Below are 7751 nucleotides of genomic sequence, written 5' to 3'. Positions count from 1 at the left end.
AAACCCAGTCTCCTGGCCTTGGGGGGAACCCAGTGGAGCAGAGGAAGGGCTCAGCACCAGGGTTGGCTTGATGGACCCTGCCACTCACCTCTGTGGAGATCAGAACAGATGGCCAGGTTGGCAGACCCCACTTCTGGCCACCTGAGTGACCCTTCTGGGACTCTGTACCTAGAGCTTCACTCTTGGGGTGCCAGCACCCCTGTTCTGGTCTCCCCAGTCCCTCAGGTCCACTGGGTGTTCAGCCACAGGGCTCCTCCTTAGAAGCCTCAGAGCCCTCCTATTCCCATCAGCCAGGCCCACTGGGTGTCAGGACCCTGGCCTGACCCTGCAGGACAAACCTCAGCCTAGGCCAGAAGCAAGGCAGCCTGACGCGGGTGTCACTGCTGCCCCTGTAGCTGTACGGCTGACCCCTGCTGGCCATCCTTCCACACCCACACAGGCATCCCTCCACAGGGCTTGAATGCTTCATCACCTCAGGCAGCAGCCTGCTCCAGGCAGAGAGGCTTCTGCCTCTTGGACGAGTTCTTTGTAATTAGCTGAAGTCTGAATACTAGTTACTTCCATCTGCTTATTCACAGTCACATAGTTTCATCATCATCCTCATTATCGATCCTATCTATGTACCAGGCACATGGCAATGTGTCATTTAATCCTTTCAACACCCGTGAAGTTGATGCCTGTGTCATCCCAGCGACGGGGGCTTCACTGCTTATTAAGGAAGCCCAAAGCTCAAAATAGTGAGGTCCTTCCTTCTCCTGCAGAGCCCATGTTTGTCCCCTTGTGGCTTCTGCTCACAAGGCCCAGCCCTGCCCCTCAGGGGTCGCCAGAACTAGCCTAACCCTTCCCCTTATGATGTTTGGATTAAGTGACCATCTTCCTGCTGAATTTTCTCCCAGCCAAAGTCAAGAGAAGGGGCCAGTAAGAGACCCCTCAGAGAAACTGGGAGGTGCCTGCCGGACAGGAGAGAGGCATCTCACTCCCAGTCCTCAGCTTAGCGGCCAAAACTCTGAGCCTGGCCCTGTCAGCTTTGGGGTAGACAGTTCTTGGAGGAACCGACCTGTGTACCGTACCCCCCTGCACTGCCCTTTGGGGTGTCTCAGAAACCTAGGCCTGACTCCTGTTGGGACATGCTTAAAGGAAGAGGCTGCCTGAGGGGTAGGAAAGGAGAGACAGGCATGGGGGCCTGATTACCAGGAGGACAGCATGGAGGGCAGTCTTACGTGCCAAACAGGACGGCCTGACCACACCGGGCTTCAGACTTGGGTATTCTGACTCCCAATCCCTGCTAACCTCCTCAGACCTGGTGCTACGCCTCTACTGCAGCCACAGCCCAACCTCCCCACTGCTTTCCATAGAACTGACCATAGTCTCTAAACCCCGAAGCCCATACTGGACCTCAGCCCCTGGCCCTCTCCGCACCCCCAGGTCTGTGCAGTCAGGGCTGAGTGCAGGCATTTCATTTTCCTCTTCCTCTGAGCCGCTGTTCCTCCTCCATTCCTCCGCACTTGGAGGCAGGGCACAAATAAATAAATAAAATGAAACAAACGCGCTTGTCCCTGTTAAGTTTCATCTTGTTAGATCCACCCCATCACTCCGGCCTGTCAGCTTCTCTTGAGATCCCAGCTCTGTCATCTGGCGTCTTTGCCGTTGTCCCCCCCAGCTGTGTGGCATCTGCAAATTTGATAAAATACACAGAGCATGTTTGTCTCAGAGGAAGCCCTCTCCCCGCATCGGGTGGCTGGAGCACAGGCATGCGCACACGCACACACACTACCCTCTGGGGTTTGCCAGCCCTGTCCAGCTACCTACAAGATCCTGGTGGGGACCCTGGGCAACTGCGCCCCACAGGGGGCCAGGCACTCAGCAGCCACTACGCTGTGCTCATGTCCCTGTGGGGCATGAGACACTCTGGGGACGTCCTCACATCCTCGCCTCCACCGACTGCTTTTTAAACGGGCTCAGACCTGGCTGCACCCTGCCGGCCTCTTCCAAGCTCGGGGCAAGGCTGGCTAGCCAGTCTGGGCCTCGGCTCTCCTGGACGGCTTTGTGGACCTCCCTCCACTGCTAAACATGCAGGCTGCAGTGCCTGAAGCATGGCCTATCCTTCTCTTGGTTGTGCTGTGGTTGCTGGCATGGAGCCAGCCCAACTGCATGGGGCGAGGACTCCTTCTACGCACCTGCTGTGTGCCATCTCTCCGATCCTTCTCTTCAGGAGGCCCAGACCTCGTCTTTGCAGTAATTGCATAGCAGGGGTAGCTAGCTCAGAAAGATCCTCACTACAGAGCCTGCCAGACACTGCTTTAGTGGAACAACAATCCACAAAAATCCCAGGGCCTAGATAAAGCTTCCAGAAACTTCAAGTCCATCTCCAGCTTCCAGGCACTGAATGTTGGAGTGTAGGGGACTGTGAAGCCCGGTGTGGTCAGGCTATCCTATTGTTCCTCGTCTTCCCCAACTGCAGTGCAAGCCGTTCGTTCTTTCCTCTGGGCAAGTGGCAAAAGTTACTTACCTGTATCCATCAGCCGATGCTAGTAACAAATCAACCCCAGATTCCTGGTGGCTTACACCAACACATGGTGAGCTCTTACGCTACTACACTATGGGTCTGCTGGGGATTCTGGTCCAAGCCATCATCGCTCCAGGATGCAGGCAGGATGCAGGCTGTGGCATCACACTGTGGCAGAGGCAAAGAGGCAGATCCGCGTGCGTTCTCAATGCCGCTGCCTCCCAGGGCCATTCTCCCTTCCATTCACGTTTCATTGGCTACAGAAAATCACATGGTCGTGCACAATTTCAAAGAGAATCAGCAAGTGTGATCTTTCCTTGTGGCAGTAATTTTGGCAAATGGCCTCAATGATTCCTCTGCATACCAGATGTTCTTGTCCCTCAGAGCCACCCGGTCCCACCATAACACTTGGATGCTGGTTTTCTGAGTCCAGAGTGGACTGCTGTTACACTTCCCTCCCTGTGGTCTGCGTGCCCAGGATTTGGCTCACAATCTGGCTCTGCAGGGCCCTTCTTTTCTCTCCTCTTCTGGTCTCAATGCTCCACCCCTTGCTTTGAGAGGCCCTCCTCCTACCTCCTACCTTCAGGAGATGCACGCTGACCCAGGTTCAGTTAGGAGTAGCCTCGGGCTCCATACCCAGTGATTGGCTGGGAGGTGGGCCCCTGACTCTTGTTAAACCTGCTGAGCCCTTTCCATCTCTCCTTTCCTTGAATGTCCTCACAGTGGTGGCAGCCAGGTGGGGAGCCCTCTGAGGGCATGTGGCTGCACCTGGGCCCTGCACCTGGATGGAGCTGCTCGGAGGCCCGCCTCCCCCCACTCCCCCGCTGCCTCTCCAGGGATTGGCTTATGTGAGCCAATGTGTGTACCTTGTGCTGAAGTTTGTCTGAGTGTTGTGTTTCTGTCGCTGAAGAATGCTGAGTAACATACTCCTGCGGTTCGTGTCCACACCTGTATCTGTTACCTATCATGAGTAACAGATCACCCAAACTTAGTGGTTTTGTGTGATAAAATTTCATAGAACCACATACACACACAAAGTGAATGTAAAACTGGTAAGACCTAAATAAGGTCTGTGCCTGAGTGAATAGCATTGTATCAAGGTCAGTTTCCTGGTTTTGACAATGTACCACGGTTATATGGGGGTAATCGGAGGAGCTGGGTGAAGGCTACGTGAGAAATCTCTGTACTATTTTTGCATCTTTTTGTGTCCTAAACTATTTCAAATGAACTTACAATAACACAGACTTGGTAGCTTAAGACAACATCATGCATGTTCTCCCGATTTTGCCATTTGGACACGGCTAAATGGGGGATGCTTCTCTCTGCTTACCCGAGCCTGGTATGATTGGCCTCATTCACACGGCTGGTGTGCCAGCTGGAGTGCTGGAACAGCTGGGGCTGGTGGGGATCTGTCTCCTCACAAGGTCTCTCCAGCAGGGCAGCTGAGCCTCTTTATATGGTGGCTCCAAGCCCAAGAGAATGAAAGCGGAAGTGACCGAGTCTCCAATGCTTCTGACCAAAACTGGCCTGTGTCTCTGTGGCCACATTCGATTGGTCAGAGCAGACCCAGAGCCAGCCCAGATTCAAGGGAGAAGAAACACCACTTGGATGCTGGTGCTCTGAGCCCAGAGTGGAATGTTCTTCCATTTAGATGGAGGGAGTGATGGAGACTGTGTGGCATCGTTAGCACATGGCCGTCCCCTGTGAGTCAGAGGCTTCTGAATTTGCCTCTGGGGTCTAGTCCAACCTCCTTATTTGGGATGCAGGAATGGAGGCTGGAGAGGGGAAAGGGTCAGAGCTAAACTCCCAACCCAGGGCTCACCCCACCTAACCATGTCGAAGCCCCAACTCCACACAGGGCTGCCTCACCAGCCTGGCATTGCTGCTTGGGATTCTGTTTTGCACATGCTGGTGTTTGCAATCAAGAAGTTCAGCGGCCCTTCCAGTGTGCTTAAATTAGTCCCCATGAAAACCAAATCATTTCATTTGCAGAGAAGGGCTTAATTGCAAGGGGAACGAGGCAAAGGGAATTCTGTCGCCTGTTTTCATTGAAGAAAATTACTGTACTTTCCCCTGTTTCCTTACTAAACAGAAGCAGCTTAGAAATTGGGCTGTAATCACTAGTGGTACCTCTCCTACCCCTTCTCCTCAGAGCCTGCTCAGCTCTTCCCTGTTTCCAAGACCCTGCTCTGGACTGTTCTTGCCCATCCACCTGGCCCAGACAGCCCCATCCTGGCCTTGTGCTGGGCAGCACTTTCTCAGTTTGCCTGGAGTCTCACCTCACCCCTGTGATGTTGAGGATAGTCTGTGACATCACAGGGGCCTCGGGCAGGGACTGGCCCATACTCTTGGCAGAAACATCTCATCACCTTCTGTAGAAAACACGTGAAATTTGCTCCAAGCCCCCACTCACCAGGGCTGCAGAGAAGTCATATTCTGGACAAAGGGCATCTCTGATTGGTGTCCTACACAAATCCTGGGGGGGGGGCTTGTCTGCTTTGGTGCCTGGCAGAAGCGAGGGTGCCTGACCCCTGGACCATCTTTATCAGGGTTCCTTCTGTCCTAGGATGCTGTGGGCTGGCAGGTCCTCAGGGCTCTGAGGAAATCAGAACACAGGAGGAAATCCAACAAACAGAAACCCCTCCAGTCCAGGGAAGCTGGTTCCCTCTCTGCTTCTCTGCCTGAGAGCCCCACCCTGGCTCTGATAGTCCAGCATGAGTCCCTCTGTGGCCAGTGTTTCCCAGGGGAGGGGAGATGGACCCTTCAGGGAGCCAGGTAATAAACAGGCTGGTAACCTGAGGGTAGTAAGTAAAATATGTAGCGTGTCTGGTGTTAGGAGAGAAATAAAGGAGGGCTGGGCCCTAGAGGATGTGCAGGGTGGGGCTGCAGCTACAACTCCCTACAGGGCTGGCAGTCTGAAGGGGAGGAGGGAGTGAGCCACGTTGGGATGGGGGAGGGGAACAGCAAAGTGGGTGGAACAGCAAGTGCAGAGGCTTGAAGGCAGAAGGGTCCCAGTGGAGGCAAGAGCAGCAAGCTTGTGGCCTGGGTTGGGGGAGAGCAGTGGGGCAGGTCAGAGGAGCCTCCCAGAGCCTCTGTGAGGTCCAGGCTCTTCCTCTGGAACCAGGTGGTTTACTTGATTCCGGCAAACCCCCAGCAGCACAACAAACCTGAGCGTGGCTTCCTCTTACTTTCCTTAAGAGAGCCGGGCTATCTGGGTTCAAACCCCGGCTCCATGGCTCTCCTGACCTTGCCAGCCGTTGGTTTCTCTCCTCTATGACGGGGTGACAACGGAACCTGCTGAATGCGCTGATTGTGAGCATTTGGCGGGTCCTCACAAAACTACCATGTGCTCACTAGTTTTATGATGTCTTTCTTAATAGCTTCCCCTGCTACAGGGATAAGCTGATTAGCCCAAGGTCCCTGCCAATCAAGGGCAGAGCTGATCCTGAGGATGCCGGGTCCCCCCTCCACCCTGCCCCTCGGGTGCAGCCTCACCTCCAGGAAACACGGTGCCCCCCACTCACCCCTCTGCCTCTCTTTTCCCTGGCACATCCTGGGACCCTCTGTCCAGATTCTCTTCTTCTCTCCAGAGCTTTCTCTGGAAATGGGGTTGCAGAAGCTGGCCTGGTTGCCCAAGGAGGGCTGTTTGGGAAGAACTGGGTTGATCTACTGGGTAACCGCTCCCCCGATCCTTCTCTTTGGAGGAGGCTGACAGGATAATGGATTCAAATCCACACACCTGCCTCAACAAAAGGGTTTTTTTTTTTTGAGGCTCAAAGTCAACGGTGTATTAATTAAGGGGGAACAGCTGCTACTGCAGTTCTTATGATAAGTCAGTGACAAATGGCCATGTTTACCTTTTTCCTGAGCAGGCTCTGGAAGGTGGCCTGGAGCTCCTGGGTGGACGTCCACGGCCAAGATTTGTGGGGTACACCTCTCCCTCCCTCAGCCCACCAAGCCCGAGAGGGCCGTTTGTCACTGAGGAAAGACAGGCTGTGGCCCCGGGAGCCGTGGAAGAGATTGGGCCAAGCAGCGGAAACTTCTCAACACTGGCCCCCACCCAGAGAGGCCTTCAGCCCTCAGCCCTCCTCCTCCTCCTCGGGCAAATCCCACCGCCCTGTGCCGTTTCTTGTGAAATAAGAGGTGTTTTCAAGGGGTGGGGGAGTTGGCCCTTCAAAGCTGAGAAAGGCGTCAGACCTGGAGCTGAGATGCCTGCAGCACTGAGGATGGGGGCCTTTGTGCCGAGTGCTCCGGGTACCACAAAGAAAGGGGCGGGGCTGGCAGGAGCCTTTTGTTATTTCTCTTATTTTGATCTCACTCCTGCTCTCCAAACAGCTCCACAGAAACAGTGCCCCGCTTTAGCTCCCTCTTAAGCTTAAGACCAAATAAGTCAGCAGGACAATCTTTTGCTGAAAACCAGACAAGGGAAAGATGGGCTCATTTTTTCTGGGTTGTTTCTGGGTCCTTGACTACCAGTTTACCTACCGAATTTCCAGCTAATGGAGAAGAGCAGGATGGGGCTGACGGGCTACCACAGGAGCTGCCCCACAGCTGGGACCCGTGTGGACAGGGGCAGCGGTAGGGTGTGTCTGTGTGTGTGTGGAGTGACCACAGCTCAGAGGCTGCCTTTATTCCAGGCTGAGAAATGAAGGCATCTCAAAGGATATAGTGCCAATCCCCCACACCTGCAGCTTGCCCTGGGGGTAGAGAAGGTGCTGGTGGGAAGCCGTAGGACACCCTAAGCATCCCCAGCAAACCCCTGCCTCCATTGCAGTTGGGGGACCCCCATGTGTCCCCCGGGCTACACTTCTGTTCTCCCCTGTGACGGGGCCCAGAGACAAGTCTGCTGCCAACTTCAACTTCCTGTCTCCTTAGGACACAGCATCACCTCTCGAGAAGCCCTGTCCAAACTCGCCTGGCTCTTCCTTCCTCTTCATCCCAGGGTTGGCACAGAGCACATCCAGGGGCCTCCGGGGCCTGAAGGGGAGGCAGAAATGGGGCTGGAGGAAAGAGGGTCTATTGGCTCCCACCCCTTGCCACCCACAGGGACCAAGCAGGCACCTTGTGAGTTCACCCTAAAGGGTAGGATGGTCACACTGTGTTATAAACATAGAAACTGAGGCTCTGAGTGTGTGGTTTGCCCTAGGACCCAGTCACAGAGCGGCTGAGGCCCAAAGCCCCCGCTTGGCTGCTCCTGCCTTCTCTCCCAGCTGACCTCTCCAGGGCCAGTGCTTAGTAACTCCAC

The 7751-nt window shown here is 54.8% G+C and overlaps 1 long non-coding RNA gene across 2 annotated transcripts; it reads right to left on the bottom strand.

The window, feature by feature from the left end:
• Window positions 1-1050: 1050 nt before the first annotated feature.
• On the bottom strand, window positions 1051-5797 carry LOC140687600 (uncharacterized). 2 transcript variants are annotated; one of them, XR_012061999.1, is made up of 4 exons: window positions 3837-5797; window positions 3373-3467; window positions 2510-2763; window positions 1051-1671 (listed from the first exon to the last, which is right to left on the bottom strand). It is a non-coding gene; the product is annotated as an uncharacterized lncRNA (long non-coding RNA). The 2 variants fall into 2 exon arrangements; XR_012062000.1 differs by having other exon boundaries at window positions 2510-2674.
• Between the last annotated feature and the right edge of the window lie 1954 nt (window positions 5798-7751).

This window comes from Vicugna pacos, chromosome 20 (assembly GCF_048564905.1).
Source record: "Vicugna pacos chromosome 20, VicPac4, whole genome shotgun sequence".
NCBI lineage: Eukaryota > Metazoa > Chordata > Mammalia > Artiodactyla > Camelidae > Vicugna > Vicugna pacos.
This window is presented reverse-complemented; position numbering and strand designations above follow the sequence as displayed.